Source organism: Melanerpes formicivorus, unplaced genomic scaffold (genome assembly GCF_026170545.1).
Source record: "Melanerpes formicivorus ecotype bairdi unplaced genomic scaffold, bMelFor1.0.p_v2 SCAF_28, whole genome shotgun sequence".
NCBI classification, from domain to species: Eukaryota; Metazoa; Chordata; class Aves; order Piciformes; family Picidae; genus Melanerpes; species Melanerpes formicivorus.
The window spans coordinates 6,428,101-6,447,535 of NW_027142380.1; the positions used below are offsets into that span (position 1 = coordinate 6,428,101).

Here is a 19,435-nt window from a genome sequence, read left to right on the forward strand (position 1 = left end):
CTCAGGAAGAGTTGTGACTTATTGCCATGGAGCCTGAACACACAAAGTCTTTCCTTCCTTGTGCCACTCTTGGAGGGGTGACCAAGAACGTCTCTGAAGTTGGCTCCTCTCCCAGCGTGATGCTTCTCAAGGCTTGCTGTGCCATTCAGCTCAGAAATACTGTCAACCAACCCCTATTTGCTCCTGAGCTGAACTTGTCAGCTGAAAACCAGCACAGATGGGAAGAAGTACTGAATGACACCAACACTGTTGAGGAATCATGTGAGCTGGAAGGTTCTCAACTCCTCTCATCCTCCTATGGCATTAGGGCAACTTCAATCACTAGCTTGAATATACTCACAATAGGAATGGAAATCTATACAGAAAAGGAAGGCCAAAAACTGGCAGCTTGAACACCTTCTTATTCATCTAAGTGTTAGGTCAGGAATTTCCACACCACATCTAAATAAAAGCTTTCTATTGACCCTGGGATTGTACAACTCTGCATGACAGACAGGCCACACTGCTGTCTGTGGCTCAACCATTGCCACAGAGGTACAGTGATCTAATTCTACCTGACTCTGTCCAAAATCACATAGCAGCCCACTCCAGGATTTCCTATCCATGTTTCCCAAATCACCATGACTCCTCCCCCCACATCCCTTTTGCTACTCCTTATAATTCATGTAACTGCTGTAACACAGCATCCCAGGGAGGGGGGAAAAAGCAAACAAAAGACATTATAGCCAATTTGTATGGAAAATCAATTAAGTTCAGACATCTCATTAACCTTCTAACCTGTTTATCCCCCAGCTTTAATTTATACTCCTACTTGCAAGTGGATTTGACACATTGGCCTACCATTTCCCTGGGAAGGTGCAACAGGCATGAACAGTCCTCAGACCCAAGAATACTCCATTTATCCAGATCCTTCCCTCCCTCCTCTCTGCCATTCAATAGCTGCTAAGATGCATTGGAGGAAGAAAATAGGATACAGAAAATATGCAAGAGCTCTTTGAAAATTATGTAAGCCCTGCAGTGGGCCTCCTTTTTATCGTCTGCTGCTTTAATTACCCGAAACTAAGAGTAGACTTGCCCATCCAGGGCCACATCAGACAAGTTCCACAGTGCTAACAGTCATGATCACAAGAGTCTTACCGTGCCACACTTCACTTCCATACATTCATAAGTCTGAACTGAGTAACATGCCCTGAAAATAAATTATGGGTGGTACATTGGGGGTTGTTTTAAATGTTGTAGTACAAAGCCTAGGAAAGGGACCCAGTTTCTGCATCACCTTTATTCCGGGGAGCTCTATGGCAATTTCATGTCTGTTGCCAGAAAACAACCTCACTGCATCGAACATAAACCAAATAAAAGCCAGAGAAATGGTTACCCGCACATTAGACTTCAGGAGTTCATTCACTCCTGTCATGTTTTCATAATTATGAGATCTCAGGGCTTGTTAAAACACTGAGATGTTTCTGTACTGTCCCCATGTTTTGAGTAAGATGATGTGTACTTCTAATAGACTGAAGTGCACATTCTCCATCAGGGTTTACCTTGATAAAGTAGCTAACTCTGACAGACCTGCACCCATATAAGTCCAAAGGAATCAGCAAGATGAACCTCTATATAAAACAGAACAAACCTTGAAATCTGCAGTTGCAGGGAATGCAAATCTTTCTAAGGCGAGCACTGCCAACTTGTGCAGAATAAGCTCTTTAAAATGAGGGAAAGTGCAACTTCAAGAATATAATTTTTAACACTAAAAGAACAAGTGAAAATACATACATTTTCTTAAACATGTGCTCCTGCCTCGGTAGGAACAAGGCATAACTAGAGCACTACAGTCTTCCCCAGCCTGCAGACAGCTCTCCTGCCAGTGTCCCTGCAACTGCTCCAACATTTCCCCAAGTTATAGCCAAGTGAAAATTGATTAAAGACTTCACTATTTCACTGCAGCTATCGGGAATCTTGATAAAGTTACAGGCATGAGCTCAGCTGCTTTTTGCAGAGGTAAAGCTTAAAGGCAGAGCTTAAAGAGTACAATCCCCTAAAAGAAAAACCAATAAGTCCCCCGGAAAGCAGCTACACACTGCTCTCTCCTCCAGCAGAGACAGATCCATTTGAAAGTGTTGTAAGACTGAAAACCAATATACTGCACAAGATGGGCACTGCTCCCTTTTGGAGACTGGAGCTCTTAATCTGGTCTTTCCCTAGGTCTCATTCTCTGGACACCACAGGCACTCTGAAACTTTTTTCCAGGAGCAGCATGTTCAACTACATGCTACATTCAACACAGCTATGCCAAGGACCACCTAGTCCTACATATAAAAGAACACAGGGAGCAGCTAGGTCCAAGGGAATGCATTACATGATTTCACATTGTATCAATGACCGGGTTAGAAAGCCCAGTTTACAAGCACGCAGTACTTAGTGTAATTTAAACCGGTATTAAGTGGTGCGCAGGCAACAAGAAATCTCATCCTTTCCATGTGGCAGGTTCTAAGTGAAGTTTATCCCAATTTAGTTCAAACCTACACAAGAGCAATCTGAGTCAACCTGAAACATGGCTGTTAGGAGAAAGGAGAGTGTTCTCCAAATAGGTAAGTTTGGATTTAAAAGCCCCATAAGGAAGGGGGAACATGTGTGTCAGGGCTCATGTCCGCAGAGCATCGGAGGCTGAGGAGGGCTGGAGGAAACGAGAGACGAGAGGAAACCCAATGAGAACAATACGGGGAAAGGGACTATTCTCGGCGAGAGGGAGGATGCGAGGCCAAGCCGGGAAGGCAAACAAGTGTAACAAAGGCAGAGGAAGCGCCCTGGGCTTCCTCGGCGGGGCCCTGGCTCGGCAGGGATGTGACCCTGTCCAAAGGCGCCTCTTCTCAGCCCTGACCCACTCGGGGCTGCGGCTGAGCCCAGCGCCGCACGGCTCCTTTCTTTACAGGCAAGATGACAACGCCGCCGGCTCCCCTCCAGCCTGACTAAGTTGGGGTGGAAATGCTCTTCAAGCTCTTCTGTCCACAGACAGCACTCATTGTCTATCAGTAAGCGAACCTTTGGCATCGCCCGAGCCCCACGCAGAGTGGCTGCGGTGCCACTCTTCATCCATCGCGCCCCGGGGGAATTGAATCCTCCCTAGGCGCCTCCAGCTCCGCTTTCCTCGGCTGTCCCTCGCTCCACCAGACACCGAACTTACACTCGGTGGGAGACTGGGTCGCACAAGAACAGCCCTGAATGGCTGGGGAGCCTCCGGTCCCCCTCGCTGTCACAGCTGGGGTAATCCCGCAGCCCCACGTATCCCGCACCCCTCGGCAACCCCGCATCCCCTCCGCCGCCCCCCTCTGCTGCCCGGTTGGAGCGACAGCTCCTCCCCACTGTCAGCCCCCTCACATTCCCGGTGAGGAGAACAATGCAGTGCCCGCCCCGGCCCTTACCTTTGCTGGGGGTGCGCAGAGCGGCGCGGGCCGCCCGCCGAGCGCACGGGGCTGCCGGCGGAGCCCAGCCCGCCCCGCCCGGCCCCGCCGCCGCTGCCGCCTCTCCCTTCGCATCCACCCCCGCGGCGCTTCCCGGCTCCTCGCCGCACGCCTGGCGGGGGCAGGGCTTAGCCTGGCTCCCCCCCGCCCGCTCTTGTCAGGATGTGAGCGTTGCCCCCCGAGGAAGGTGCGGGGGGCAGCTCCGCCCCGGGCTGAGGGGACCCTGCTCCCCTCCCCAGCACCGGGGATGGAGAGGGACCGACAGATCCGCGGCCACTCCCAACAGCACCAGCCCCGCTGGCGATGGATGCTCAGGTCATGTTTACATCTGTGCGGTGCGTGTGCAGACGCGATCTCACCCCGCACAAAGCGTCGCGGCTGCCTCCCTCCCTGTACTCGAGCAAGTTACAGCATCCTCTTCCTCCTCTTCAACTTCGGCAACAGCCGGAGCAGCGGAGGGACCTGTCGAGCCCCACTCTCCACAAACAAGCGTGGTCAACACCAGCAGATCCCTTGAGCCGGCTTCCCTGGAGCCGCTGTGGGTCCTCCCCCTGCCTTTGATTTACTCCCCGCTGCAATTCACAGCGCAGGCAGAAGACGTGTCAGTTCCTCGGAGGTGATAGATGGCGATTTCTGCAGGGCAGTGGGAGAGCGGCTGGATCTGCCTAAATCCAGCTATCTTTGTCCGTAAGGGCCCTTTGTCATCCTTGCGATGGGAAACAGAACAATAAGAGGAGTTAGGAATACCCGTGCTGGTTTGTTTCAAATACAGGCTTCTAATTGCCATATGGAAACAGACTGTCCCAAGAATAGTAATGAAGAGTGGTCTGGTTATCTTTTGGGGCGGGTTGTCAGGTAAACTGGAGGTGCTGGTTGATGGTGCTAGAAACCAAATTTGCCATTTGAAACAAGCAGCACCATGACAAGCCCCATATATTCCACAAAAGAAATCATTGCAGTTAAACACACGCTTGTGTGGTGAAGAAATTCACTCTGGTAGGGTTATTTTCCCAGAAATGTCACAACTCCTTAATTGCTAAGTAAAAGCGTCACAAGATTCTCCTAAGTAAATAGGATTGATTTTGTTTTCACATAAAATCATATCAAATGATGGTTATTAGCCCCAGTAACACCAGATCTTCCTATTTGTCACATCCACAGACAGCAGTACCAAACTACCTGGTGTTTTACATGAAGCAGAGTAATAAAACCAGCTTGACTCACATATTTTGCATACATTTCCACCTATACTTGTGCAGGATTCCTTGGCTGTGTTGTGGTTGTGCCATTTTAGCAATGATCTTGTTCATGCTCTCCTGGTACCACATCAATATTAGTAATGCTCTTCATCCAGCTCCTTCTCTTGCCTCTCCTCACCCATTTCTACTTACACCTGGGCCCCCACACCTGGTTTTTGCTGCCATTTGAGTTTTCTGGGGTTTCCCTTCCTCCAGTTCCTCTGAGGGTGTGGCTTTGGGAGCTGAGAAGTGTTCCCAGATGTTTCCTATTGCCTGGAAGGTGGCAACACTTCCCTCTTCCGCTCCAGGTTGCTACAAGTCAAGAACAACACAACAACCACTTCAGGTTTTGCCCATCACCTTCCAAAATTTTCTTCCATATACTCTGCATCTTGCAGATCCTTTCTGCCTGCTTTACTCACAGGATCTCACAAGTTTCCTGCACCTTCATGTGACAGAGTTCCTCTGCCCCCTGGAATACCAAAGAGATTATTCTAACTACATGCATCACTATATGAGTAGTCTCATCCTTGCCTAATTTCCATCAGCTGCCAACCCCCAGCAGGCTCTGGGCTCCAGAAGATGAACAACCACTCCGTAATGCAGTCTCCCTAAAAAGATTGCTCTGTCTCACAAGAAATTCTAACACTACCTAATACTTCAACCATTAAAATTCACCATCTCCTCCTTCTTGCATATAATATTTTGTTAGGGGAAATTACATGGTCAGATGTTTTGATGTGATGTATGCACCCATTTGTCTCCCACAAATAATTCTAAATCAAAGCCTAGAGGCAGAGAAGTGAGCTTCCTTTGAGCAGGAAAGGTCAGCCAATATTTATAGTAGCTGAAGTAAATGCTCTTTATCTGGTTTATAGCTGTATTATAATCAAATCAAAAGCTTGCAGAAAATAGTGCAGGTGCACCTGAACCAAGTATGTACAGAAAATGAGTGATAGCATTGCATGACAGCAGGGGAGACCTTCTGATGTGATTGATGAAGGGATGCAGGGCACAATTCTTCAGCTGAGTAGCCTCTCTTGGCTCTGCACTTGACCCTGAAATATCATCCTACACCAGGGCCACATTGTGGTAGGTGTCTGACAAATCCACAAGGTCTCTTGCCCTCAAGAACAGAGAGATCAGATAAATGAAGCACAGGGTGAGGAACCTCTAGATGTGGATTGCCTGGGGTCTCACAGCAAGCAGTAAAGAATCCTTCCCACTTTCAAGCAAGCTACCTTAGACCACTTGCCTCATGGTAAGATGCCTCAGGTTTGGTGAGAAATTCCACTTCCAGTTCATGATGGAGAGCAGAAGTCAAAGTAGGAATTTACAAGAAAGTCCTTTTGCCTTCCCTGGCCAACAGCTATTTACTCAAAGCAAAACTCAGGAGATTAGATGCATTGCAGCACAATTAGTCAACATATCTGTTTCCTGAGAGTTTGGCAGTCTGAACCAAGCCTCTTGCATTCCTAGCCCTGAAACATTTATTTATTTATTTATTTTTGACATCAGATTTTTAAGTAAATATCTGAAATTATGGCCATGAGAGTCAGATTGGGTTTCTTCTGGAGAGACTGATCAACTTGTGCTACTTTTCCTATGTAAAAGGTAGATCCCAGCACTGACTATAGCCCTTTGCAAGCTTCCTTTATAACAAGGGAGGAATATTAATGTTTAAAAAGGTACTTTGCCTCTCTGCTGAGATCTAGCATTGATGTTAATCTGTACAAACTAACAGAGAGGGTATCATTTATTATTTAGGATGAGCAATGTACTGGCAGGCTAAATGGACTTCTAGTCTAGCCCATTGCAGTGTTCTGGGAGACCCCAATAAAGACCAGCCGTTATGTAGTTTGGCTCTGCCACATGCAGATCCTAAAATGAGCATCACTTGAGTGATGGTGAGGCAGAGCCTTGCTGCATCTCCTGCTCTTTGCACAGACAGTCTTCATTCAGATATGCTAGCAGCCACTATCCTGTTTTCAGAGGGCTATGGAGTTACTCTTTAGGCTGCTGTCAATCCTTTCAGGTTCTTCTGGAGATGGAAAATTACTATCAGCCCAACAATAAACCACTTTCCATAACTGGAGGTCCCTTCCTCGCAGCCCAACTGGACAAACAGAATATACTTTCATGCAAAACCAGCCAGCTTAGCTCAAAATTGTTTTGCTGCCAATTTAAGCTCAGTTGGACAATTTTGTCCTAAAGCTGAGACAAGTGCTCCCATGCTGGACCTGGGCACCTGCAGTGGAGCACAAATTTCCAGCAGAGTACAGCAGCAAACAGCTTAGAAGTGATCAATATTATTTTTGCAGCAAGTGGTGGAGTTTCAAATACATGCATAAACCTTTATGGAACAGGCATGCAACATGTCTGTTAAGGGCAAGGGGACTGGTGAGAGGCCTTGAGCACAAGCCCTACAAGGAGAGGCTGAGGGAGCTGGGATTGTTTAGCCTGGAGAAGAGGAGGCTCAGGGTAGACCTTCTTGCTCTCTACAACTACCAGAAGGGAGTTTGTAGCCAGGAGGGGGTTGGTCTCTTGTCCCAGGCAACCAGCACCAGAACAAGAGGACACAGTCTCAAGCTGCACCACGGGAAGTTTAGGCTCAAGGTGAGGAGCAAGTTCTTCACAGGGAGAGTTGTTAGGCATTGGAATGTGCTGCCCAGGGAGGTGGTGGAGTCACCATCCCTGGAGGTGTTCAAGAGGGGATTGGACGTGGCACTTGGTGCCATGGTTTAGTAGTCATGAGGTCTTGGGTGAAATGTTGGACTTGATGATCTTTGAGTTCTCTTCCAACCTTATTGATTCTATGATTCTATGATTCTGTGTTAGAAACAATCCAAGGTAGGCTGTAGTATAGATTCCAAATTGCCACAGATACCGCACTTAAGCTCCAGAAATGCCCCAAGCCACCTGTTGTGTTTCAAATCTAAACCAGAAAGTGCAGATTCTAAAATGCTGCTCAAACCTAAAAAACTATTTGGATGCTTCCACCTAAAATGATTTCCCCCTCCTCCTTAAGGAAAGGAAGTTGAAGCCTCCCCCATCCTTCCTTCTTCCTTTGCTTCTCCAAAACATCCTGGGGTCTGTTCCTCATCAAGACCTTTTGCAATTTCTGTGGTTTGATGTGGCTGATGTGGTTTGAACAAAGAAGTGGGAGAGAAAGGGTTGCTGGCTTTTTTCTGTTGTCAGCGTCCTATCACTGAATACTCAACTTCTGTACATTCATTTTTAGAAAATGAAATGGGGTAAACAAAATGCATAAAGATAGAATAAAATGATGTCATTTACCTTAGCTGCCAAAACACACAGAATGTTGTTATAAAAATACACCAGCTAGACCTGAGCTCTGAGAAACTCTTTACAAAGCCAACTTCTAGATGCCAGCATTTGAGTCCAAGGGCCAAATTCAGCACATACACTCAGAGCTGCTTAATTTCAGCTTCCAATGGGGCTCTTGGGGCACCATTGGGGCACCAGTGTGCTCCCCCCTTGATCAGCCTGTTTGCACCAGCTACTTCTACAAGGCTTGACAGAGTTCAAGCATTTTCCTCCACCTCTGCACCATTACATAACTCTTGTTCCATTTTCAGACATAAGTTCTTGTGTATTATCCAAAATAATTAACCACATGTTCCCAATTGTCTTATTTCAAGCTGGTTCCCTTAGCAGTGGTTATGAAATAAAGGATGTGGGATGCGTTCAGCGCTGGTAAACACGTGTGAGAGAAACCTTCCTGTACCAGCAGGGCTTTCCTCACTCTTGCCTAACAAAGGCTCCTTCTTGCCTTATTTGTGCCTAGAATGAGATCTGTGACAGGAAGATTCTCTAACAGATGTTGGATTATCGCTGGGAATAAATATTTTGCTGGTTATTGTGACAACTATTCTTGTACCCTGTCCAGTTTCAATAATGGCCTTTATGATTGACACCAGCCACATCCAGGTTAAAGCTACAGCAGTTCTGTAACAGCACCTTGGCTTGTGCATAGGGTTCAGAGGTGCCTGAACTGCCTTATGAAGGAGGTTGCTGTTACTTCCCCTGGTTTACAGATGGGAAAACTGGGAGATAAGAAACAGCACTGTCCAGTATTATTGTGCTACTAGAGAAGTAAATACAGTCTTTAAGTGCCCAAAAGTGGGCTTTGGAGGCTGTGCCCAGCCTCAAACAGAAGTGAAACAGCTGAATTTCTTCTTTTTTAATCAAACAACACGCCCATTCACAACTGCCAAAAGTTGTTTGGCTTGTACCTCTGCTTTAGAGGGCTCATTGATCAAACTTACAGGTACTTAAATTATTTTTGAGTTACTCCTTGCCTTAAATTTAGATACACTCAGTTATATCAATATAGGCAAAAAACCTAGGGTTGTTAATTGTGTCCAGTAAGTAATCTCTGAAATACTACTAAAGAATCTTCAGTTTTCACTTAAATGTAGTACTGTTAGCAGATATTCTTCTAAATTACCACAGAAGCAATCAGAAATGGTAATGGCTGTAGCTACCTTGGTAATTTACCCTTTCCTGCCTCTGTGAGTGATTTTTATTTCCAGTGTCCCACTGCATGTTTTCATCTCCCCATGTTAGGGAAAGAATCATAGAATTGTTAGGGTTGGAAGGGACCTCAGGAATCATCTAGTTCCACCACCCCTGCCATGGGCAGGGACCCTTCACACTAGATCAGGTTGCTCAGAGCCGCATCCAGACTGGCCTTTAAAACCTCCAGGGATGGGGCTTCTGCCACCTCCCTGGGCAAGCTGTGCCAGTCTCTCACCACCCTCATGGGGAACAACTTCTTCCTAACATCCAATCTGAATCTACCCATTTCTAATTTTTCCCCGTTCCCTCTACTCCTATCACTACCTGACACCCTAAAAAGTCCCTCACCAGACTTGGGGATAAAACCCCAGCTTTCTGTCCTTCATGCAGACTGGCTCTAAGGGACTAGAATTAGATTAGTGAACCTGACCTTTACTCATGACCTCTCCCTACACTTCCATTCTTCAAGCCTGCAGTGCTCTCTGGCATCTACTCTATCACCCATTTACATTGCACATGAGGTATTGTCTCCTACACAGGCTTGACAGGGGCTGAGCTTGGTGACTCTGGATAAAGTCTGAAGAAGCAGCTGAACAATTTTTCAGTTTGGGGGGTTTTAGGCCCTTTTTTTTCTAGTTCCTAAATAAGAGGCATCTCTGAAGGCTAACAGGAGGACAAACAGAACACTCCTGGGTCCTACACATGCCCTCCCAGACCTTCACCTTATCCATGCTCAATAACAGCAAGAGAAAACAAGCTGAAGGCATGAGTGCTGCTCCTTTTATCACTAAAACTCTTCTCAGCAAAATGATGGTTATTCTGATGGCTGATAGCACAATCTGCTGGGCTTTTCTTGTATTTCTCCTGCTTTATTGTTCGCTGACCCTATTATCATTTCCTTTGAATTAGAGGCAGATTACAAAGTGCTGAGTGGCTTGTTAAGCTCATTCAGTCCACCCACCTTGCACTCCACAGGCCATAGTATTTCACCCAGTGATTACTGCAGGTCTCCTAACCATTGTTGAGAAAGAATTGGTCTTTCCAGAGGACACACACTCCTATCTCTGCAGCACCATTAGTGATAGAGGGGATTCTGCTTCTGAGCATTTCTGTGCATCCCTAGATATTGACTTCTAATCAGAAATGGCAAAAAGTTTTTACATTTGTATTCCTGATAGATTTGTGCATCCACAGTGATCTGAATATTCATTAGGTTTTCAATATACACTTAGCAAATAAATTCCCAATTCGTTCCTGGAGTCATATTAGCCTCTAAAGGTTTAAGTTTTGCTCCTAAAGATTCAAGTTGTGTGCCTTGTATTTCAAAGTGTTATCCAAACCATTCAAAGTCTGGTCTTCTCATGCCAAGGGGACCTACAGACATTGCCATGCATTAATAAAAACACTACTCTGTCTCATCAGGAGATCCAAAGGCACATTATAAAGATAAATATTAACAGCTCCCCTTATTTGTTATTTAATAGATGGAGATAGCTGGGGGATCAGAAAGGGGAAAGAGCTGACCAGCAAGAAAGCTACAGTCCTGAATCCCAGTCCTCCTCACAAATCCCTTCTCATGCCAGATAGTTTCCATACATCTTTTGCTCAAAATGCCTCCAGAACTTTGCCCACTTCTCATTCTTTGCTAAACTACATATTTTGAACTCCATCTGAGACTCACACACTCAGTATGGGCTACTCCAGTGTACAAGATTAATATAATGAGGTTCTGGAGGGCCTCTTTCCTTAGCCCTTAAGCACAGGTTTGCTGGAGTCTCACCACTCAGGGGTAGGAGAGACAAGCTGCAAGGACAGCCCCTGACATACCCAGAGTCAGTGGTTGTAACTGTAGAACTTCTGAGATGCAGAGGCTGTTTGCAAGACACTGTGTTTAAACTTCAGTCATAAAATAGATGCTCTTAGAACTTTATTCGTTTCTCTTTCTTCAGAATATTTTGCAATGTACCCAAAGCCACTTTTCCATCACTTTATTGTCCTGTGATTTTGTTTGCTCATTATGGAAAGGTTATCAGACTTTCTTCTAATGCATCAAGAAAAGAACAGCTTTACTTACTTTAGTTCTCCTATATCAGGGCTAGAACTTGAGGCTAACTTTGCTTCTATCTCCAGACACATTGACAGCCAAAACCAGAAGCACAGCTACTTTGTTAGCTGTCAGGCATATCTTGATAGCTACATGAAGGTTTCATGTGAGGGCTTTTTGTTTTGCCTTTCCACCAACCAGTCTAGAAAGATACATTAAGATGGAAAATAGCATAACACTAGAGGCATTTAACCAGCTAAAAATACTACAAGAGGGTCAATGGACATAATTCTGACAGAGTGTTGCTTGTTGGCTCCTATTTATTTGATCATAAAAGTTAAAACTGCTCCAAAGGGTTTTGTTGTGCTGATGTCAAGGAGAACTAATCACATTTAGCCCTTGAGATTTGCTCTGCCTCTTCAGTGATGTAACCTAGATCAGACTCTGACCCTGAGCCATCTGAAGTGAACTTGTTGACCTTCCATTAGTGCTCTCAGCCTCCAGAGTGCTCTTCATGGGTACAGTGAAATTACTTCTGGTGGATGAGTGAACTATGCAATCACCCTCCTAGAGAGTCTTGGCCCCTCCATATATCAAGGGACAGAGCCTACAAGCATGTCCATAATGAAACTCAGCTGTGATTCAAAGGAAAAGAATGTCACCAGGCTTCATGGAAACAACCCACACGTTAAATGTTCCCATAAAACTCAGTAAGAATGACTATGATAAATCTCATCACCTAAGCCACACTTGAGCAGGATGTTTACCCTGTGATTCAAATGCCACGTGTGTAACCCATAACACCTCAATGAAAACACATGAGTGTGAAGCTCACCAAAGCCACCAGGTAAATTGAACTCCATGGTGCCTCCAGACATTGCATCAGCAACACTTCACCAAACCCTCACTTTTACAGTGCAGTAGTCACAAAAATGCTCCACAGGATTTAAGGAACAGGTTAGGAAAGTGTTTCCCATGGAAGAATTTGGTATAGGCGATTGTACCTTTGGCAAATAGAATGTCAGGGATCAGAGAGGGCCAGTGCATCCCTAGGGAACATGGAGCAGAGCATTGCACCACCATGTCAACCTCTGGTGTCTCAGCAAGGCAGCCACAGAGCTGGGGCCCAGCTTCAGGCAGGAGTCCAGATTATGAAGCAAATTCATGGAGAACACAGAACCACAGCCAAGCAGGGAATTCAGCCTCTGTGGTAGGGTCCACAGCCAGGCATGGCTTAGGTCCTCTAGAACCCAGTCAGAGACCTCTTCAAAGCAGTACTGGACAATTTCATGCAGTGACTTTGAAGCTTATTCCACTATCAGAATAAAGTCTGTACTTTCTCCACTGCATAATAGTATAGGCATCTCCACTTCCAGAAGGTTTAAAGAAGAGGTCAGAAAAATGTGTGGCAGAGAGGACTGAGATAATATAGAAGGTGTCTGTGCATGAGAAAGGTAGGAGGGCAGGAGGCTGGATCAGGATAAAATCCTTAAAGCCAGCTGTGATTTTTATCATCTGACTTTAGGGTAGTGCAACTGCTTCACAGAGATGGAAGGCATTGCAGTGAGACTGCTTGAACCAGAGCATGACTCATTTTCTTCTCTTCTTCCAACTGAGAATAATAAAAAACAAACAAACAAACAAACAAAAAAGCAGAGGAAAGATGCTTTGGTTCTTTTGTTGGTTTGGTTTGGTTTGGGTTTTTTTAATGGCCCATGCAGTTTAGAATGGAAGGCTGGATTTGTCAGATTTTTATGTCTAGAAGAGGAGGAGCAGCACTGACATCTGTTTATAGTGCATAAACAAACAAACAAAATCTCTCATTAGACCATGATATGATGGGCTTCCAGAAATTATCTACAAGCAAGTGCCTCATTAAAACTCGTTACCCCAGCTCCTACACATGCTTTTGAAAATCCCTCCCTGATCATTTAGAAAAGACTATCTGATACCAGTGGAAAAGCTCATCTGGGAAGGCACTGAAAGTGCACAGCATCTCACAGCAGCAAGCCTTTAATTACCACATGGTAATCAGCACGGTGATTAAATTGTCATCAGGTCCTTGCTACTTTCTTGCTAACTCCCTTTATCTGTGCCCAACTAGTAGGCAACCTAGATCAAAGGAACAAAAGTGAGGTGGCAACTCACTGACCTCCATTTCAGGGGTACAGCTGTATTAAATCAGCTTTATTTCTTAGGTGTACTTAACGTGTTACAGCTTAGAAGATGACGATTTCATGGGAAAGGATTAGAACAGTTTGGGCCAGGTTTAATGAATGCCATTTTTAATCTCCATTTTCTGCTTTCTCAGACTGAAAAAGGTTCCCAATTCCAGTGCTCTTCACATGTAGCTATTTATTCACATTGCTGACTACCCCTTGCAACCCTGCCATCACTTCACTACTTTTCTCTGTTAATAATCACACACTTTCTAGCTATGGAAATTGTTGTATCTCAATCTTAGCTGCAAGTTGATTTGTATTCACTGAAGCATAAAGATAATCCACAAGAGCCTATGCTTAAAATTGCTGCTGAAGTCAGTGCAGCCAATGCAGATGGCTACAGAGCAAGGATAATCTCCGGGTGGGTTTCACCCATCGCTACCCATCGCCCAGTTAGACATTATCCATTCCCATAGGAATCAATAGGCCCCAGAAGGAGAGAAAAAAAACAAAACCAACCAAACAAAGACACAAATATACACAATAAATTGGATACCCAGTCTGCCAGCAGATTAAGTCAAGGAGTATTAAGTTGTTTGGGTTCCCATTTAAAACTAAATAAATCGAATCTCCCGGTCAATCTGCTTAATGTCTGACTGACATTAAGCAGATAAGTAGTGATTTAACCTTATGGGGTAGATCTCTTCCTATGATGCAGAGGTCATGTCATACCTGGGAGATGACAAGTGAATATTTCAATTTCCTGTCCCACTATAGGCCCCTGATGTATGTGTTCTTCTTTCTCTATTTCGGATGCTCCTGGGGCATTCTGATAGGAGCCAGCAGAGTGAAAACAACTCTGTCAGATGGCACAATGGTGCTGTAAATAACTCTCTGCAGGGAAAGGGTTCCCTCTTGTAAGACAGTATGAAGAGACTTAATGTGGGCCATATTCAGCTGGTCACTCAGTGTTTTCCATACCTGGGAAACCATTCCTCACAGGTTCTTGAATATCACATCCTCACTGGCTCCACGAGTGCCAGAGGAGCCCAATATGCAACACTATGGCCTGCCACGACAGTCACTCAGGTGTGCTGCACCGGATTTTATTGTGTTGATTTATCTCTCAATTTCTTCCAGGCTTATTGAGCTTAAATTGGTTTGCACAGTCGAGCTCCCCCAGATTCTGCAGGAGGTGATTTTTCACTTGATGTTCAGATGTCAGTGCAAGTCCCCCTGCACCTGCGCCTGCCTGGCCTTAAGCGCCAGGGTCCCAGGGGATGGTCACTCCCAATTCCTTCCAGGACAAGGCATCTCTTCCACCACCCACTTGCCCCACCGTGCAAGATTAACACATGCAGTACCCTTTCTTCAGTATTTTTGCCTTCTTTCCTCTCCTCCCTCCTGAAATGAGTAAGTGCTAAGTCCAAAAAGGAAAGTTTGAAGTGGTTATCATGGCCTTTGAGCACTTTTTTTTTTTTTGCCTGGGGCACAATTTCCTAATTTTGTGTCAGAAGAGGCTTCTTTCATTGCTGCTGACAACTCAAGCCACCTAAGATATGTTGTTCAGTAGCATTTTCCTTCTTTGACAGCTGATGGTCCTCAATGGCAGTTCCAAGAGATCAGCACAATTCAGTTCAATCCATTAACTAATTTAAATCATTTTTGCTGCTGTTGATAGGCTGGCCAGGCACCCTCAGTACCTGCCAAGACAGCTGCCAGGACAGTTGTGCCATCCAGACTGTCTTCTCAGCTGTGCTAAGATTTTTTGGCACTAATCGGACTCAAGCTGGTTAATATTTCCATGCTTTCCACGGTTGGATCCAAACTAGTCAGACCAAAGCTGCTGATGTCTGCGCCTGTGGTAGGAACTTGCTGTCACTGATGTGCAGCATCTCCCATCCCATGGCCTTGCACAGACACCAAAGCAGTGGCAGTGAGCTGGACCTAATGGAACAGCTCCACTAAAGACATCAGAGTTATACTAACCTATAGCAAAGGAGCAACGCCTTGCTTCTCCCACATCTTTGTGGGAAGCATTCCTGCAGGAACCCAAGGAATGGCCACACTTCTGCTGATATCTTTCCTCTCCTCCATATTGCAGTTTCTCAATGAGAAGCTCTCCTACACACACCAGCCCTGAAGCTTTGTTAGCATCATTTAAGCACCCTTCCTCTTCTAGCCTGCTTTCCCTGCCCAACTGCCACTTCCCATCTTACCTTAAAGCCCTTTCATTCCAATCTTATTCCTTCACTTTTTCCTCCTGCAATTTATTTAATGTAGAGCTGCAGTGAGGTGGATCCCTGCTCTCCTTTCTCAGCTTGCTCTGGACATAGTAAGGATGTTTTTATGTTCGCACTTTCACCTCCAGGGAAGATCTCTGCTTCATTGCCAGGTCACCTCCTTCAGCCTCTCCCATCACCCCACTGCAGCCAGACTTGTGAAACCTGCTCCTGAGTGACCATATCTTATAATCCATCACTTTGGGGTAAATCAGCAGCATTTGGATTGTCTGAAAAATGGTGATTTAGGAACTGAGAAGAAGCACTCCTGCTGCTTGCACAGGAGAAGTGGGATACTGGGATGTGCTGTCTTTTCTCATCCCAGAAAGTCCTGAAGATCCTATTTGTGTCTTTCACCAGTTCCCATCACTCCAAACATCATGCCTTTGGATCACTGAGTTTCCAAACCCCCTGCAGTGTGTAAACGACAACGAAACAGTGCAGATGACACATGTGAGGATGCAGGGAGCTGCAGGATGTGGGGAGCACCCCAGTTGGAAATACCACATGGCCACTTTGTCTTAGGATGCAGGGAAGGGAATCAAGGGAGAGGGAAAATGAAAAGTTGTTGTAAAAGGAGACATTTTAAGTCCAACAGAAACAAAAGTTTTATTCATTAAAGAAAGAACCATTTAGGACCAGGACTGCCTAATTTGGAGGAGGGCAGAAGTACATAACTGCAGCAACATACTGGTGCCCTATGGAAGAGCTCCAAGCAATGTTAACCACCATGGCATTTATCAGGGATTTTTCACTATTAGCCATCAAATCTTGGGTGCTTTCATGTAAAACCCTTAGTTCAAGCCCTTGAAAAATCTCCTTTTGCCCTTCACATTTCAGTTTTTCTATCCTGAAATGCAATGGCCCAGCTCTGCCAAGCTGGAGAGAGTAACAGGAGGCACAGAAGCCTCAGCGGCAGTCTGTGCAACGCCAGCCCCTCTCCAGCCGCCGGCACCAGCTAGTCCATCACATGAAAGCCTCAGAGCATCTGCTGGTGGTTGAGGCAGAGAATGCTTAAGTGGCCACACGCACCTCCTCCCACTGGCATTCCTGTATCAATGACAGAAGGAGAGGGGGCTGAGCAAGGCTAAAAATCCCATTGCCATGAATATTCATGTGAATTTTAAAGCATGCTTGATGTGTGTTTGCATCTCCTTTGTGTTCGCTTCTGGTTGAATGCACCAGCAAATGAGTTTCTGATGGACACAAGAGTAAGAGTCCTTTTTGATGGGAACTTTGGAATTGTTATTATTTATTGCTCGTGTCACCACTGCACCTAGGACTTGCACCTATGAGCCAAATGAGCTAGGTGCTACAATCTCTGCTTTGTGGAGCTTTGGTCCTAATGGAGTGGAGGAGAAGCTGCTGGGGAACCCCAGGGTAAAAATGAGATTGTGCTGGTAGTGGTGGTCAGAGAGATCACTACATTCAAACCACACTGATTCAGTCCTTCAGAGTTTTGACAGTGAAGAAGGGATTGGGCAGATGACCGTGCAGCTTGGGAGAAGGCCCAAAGCTACAGTGTGGAGAAGCAAAGCAGGCGATGATGGCTGTCTTCAGAGCTGATGGATGGAGCTTGTGTTGCCTTTGGGATGCTGAATGAGAGGTAGTGTCTGGGGCTGTGTCATCAGACCACTTGCAGAAGAGACTGGAGGTGTGTTCAGCCAGCAGAGCACAGGGGGACTGTTCCTGCAATCTGTGCATCCCACCAGAAGGGCTCGGGATTTGAATTTCAAATGTCAAATATCTACAGTGGCTCGGTCACCAGGAAATTACTGAGCAAGAAACATCGGGAGAATCATTTGGTCACGTTTTAACAATCACTGCTCTCAACCTGTTCTCAGGCAATTTGCAGGTGGAAAGGGATGAATAAATTATTCCCTGTGATTATTATTTTTTTAAACCCCCCCTCCCTTCTCTCCCCCCCAGGCTATTTCACAGCTGTTTAGATGAAATTCCAAACCCCTTATTTTCGTTTAACATCCTCACAAAAGAAATATGATTCAGACTCAATGCAGCTGGGATAGGTGTCCTGTGATGAATCTCTTTCACTGAAAATTATGTGATGTGTCCACAATTATGGAGTCTTTGGTGAATGAAGAAGTTTAATTTTTCTATAAGTGCTGCTAATATCAGGAAGTGAATCTGCCCTGGATGATACATTTCTGAGCTTAGCAAACCAGGGATGAATTTATTTCTCTGTAACAAACAAACAAACAAACAAAATCCCAACCCACCCCACCTTCTTCCTGCAAAAATTCAATTATTTGCAATGTCTCAAAGGCAGCAAAACAACAGCAAAGAGCAGGGCAACAACCAAGGCAAGTGTGGAAATTTCCATCATAGAGATGGGTTCCCTTGGATGGCCGAGGACATGATTTGTGACTGGCTGAAAAAAAACCCACCATTGAGAGGCATCATGAAAGCTCTCAACTTGCATGGTTGAGGAGCTGAGATTGCCCCTTTCTCCCCCCTTTCCTCCCCCCCCCCTCCCCTCCACTGTACTTCATACGTGTTTAATTTCAAAGGTCCTCAGGGGTCTGGCCTCTGGCACCGTGACTAAAATGAAATGTTCTGGCTGGGAGCTGAGGAGGGGGGAGATGGGAGGGATGGGGAACAAAGCCCATGGGCTGCGCCTCTGGGGAGAGGCTCCCAGGCTGTCACCGCTCCGGCATGACCGACTGCAGACAGCTAATTAACAGTAGACACAAATAATTAACGTCTGTGAACCCAGACAGCTTTGCCTGGGGACCTCTAAGAAGAAACCCGAGCGGCACAGTCCGTGGGTGCGTGACAAATGCTCATTTCAAATGATCGAGCTCTCTTAGGGGGCAGAGTTGTTCCTACCAGGGCCCTCATGATGGACATCAGCAACAAACACCAGTATGATTTATTTGTTGCACCAGAGCTGTTAGAGAGGGCACAATCCAGTGCTACTCACTCCATTTCTTTCTATTAGGTCACCTTATGGGTTTAAGAGGCAGAAATCCCTTCCCTCCTGAAAAGAGCAAAAGTTTTGCTCACAGCAAAGAGTAGCTGGGGAGGAAACCTATGACTGCTCCCCAAAAGCCAGGTATGGGTTATCTGTGACCACCTCAGTGCATTGGTGACCTCTCAGTCTTGCACACCTGCCTGCCTGAGCAGATGGGGCCTGAAGTGCCTTGGACTTTTATGGTGTAATGCTTCAGCGAGAAATTGAAATAAATTATGGCCCTGTAACACAGAGAATGTTTAGTTTTGATGTTAGATAACCTGAAGTTATGTCCTTAAAGCTTTATTCATCAAAATGGATACACAGGCTGTCACTGGGAGGGCACCCACCCAACATAAAAGGTCAGGGATGCGGATTCAGAACTCCATTAAACTGCACATCCTCAAATCCCAAGGTAGTGAGGGGGGTGTTTTCCACCTCACTCTCCAGTAAGCAGAACAGGATTGCAATGAAGCTGAATTTACTGCCTGATCCTCTCCTGGCATGTCTACCAAAGGTGTACCATTGAAGCAATTTAGGCAGAGCTGAACAAGCCAAGAGACTCCTTGTAGCCATTGCAGGTCCTCAGCTGGCAGAGAAAGCAAGGGGCAAGCAAGGAGCTGTCTTCAGTGAAAACTGAGAACAAGGCATTATCTCCTTAGAGATGAACAAACTGAAACACAGGAAGTTCCATCTCAACATGAGGAAAAACTTCTTTGCTGTAAGGGTGACGGAGCA

General features: G+C 45.7%; 1 protein-coding gene across 2 annotated transcripts in view; it reads right to left on the reverse strand.

The window, feature by feature from the left end:
- Positions 1-3,835, reverse strand: part of FRMD4B (FERM domain containing 4B) — a 151,469-nt gene extending 147,634 nt beyond the window's left edge. Inside the window, exon 1 of one of the 2 annotated variants that reach the window (XM_068154341.1) lies at positions 3,818-3,835. The gene's annotated coding sequence lies outside the window, so the exon portion shown is untranslated. Of the gene's footprint in view, positions 1-3,419; positions 3,465-3,817 lie in introns of those variants that run through there. The other variant, XM_068154340.1, reaches the window with a different exon arrangement.
- Between the last annotated feature and the right edge of the window lie 15,600 nt (positions 3,836-19,435).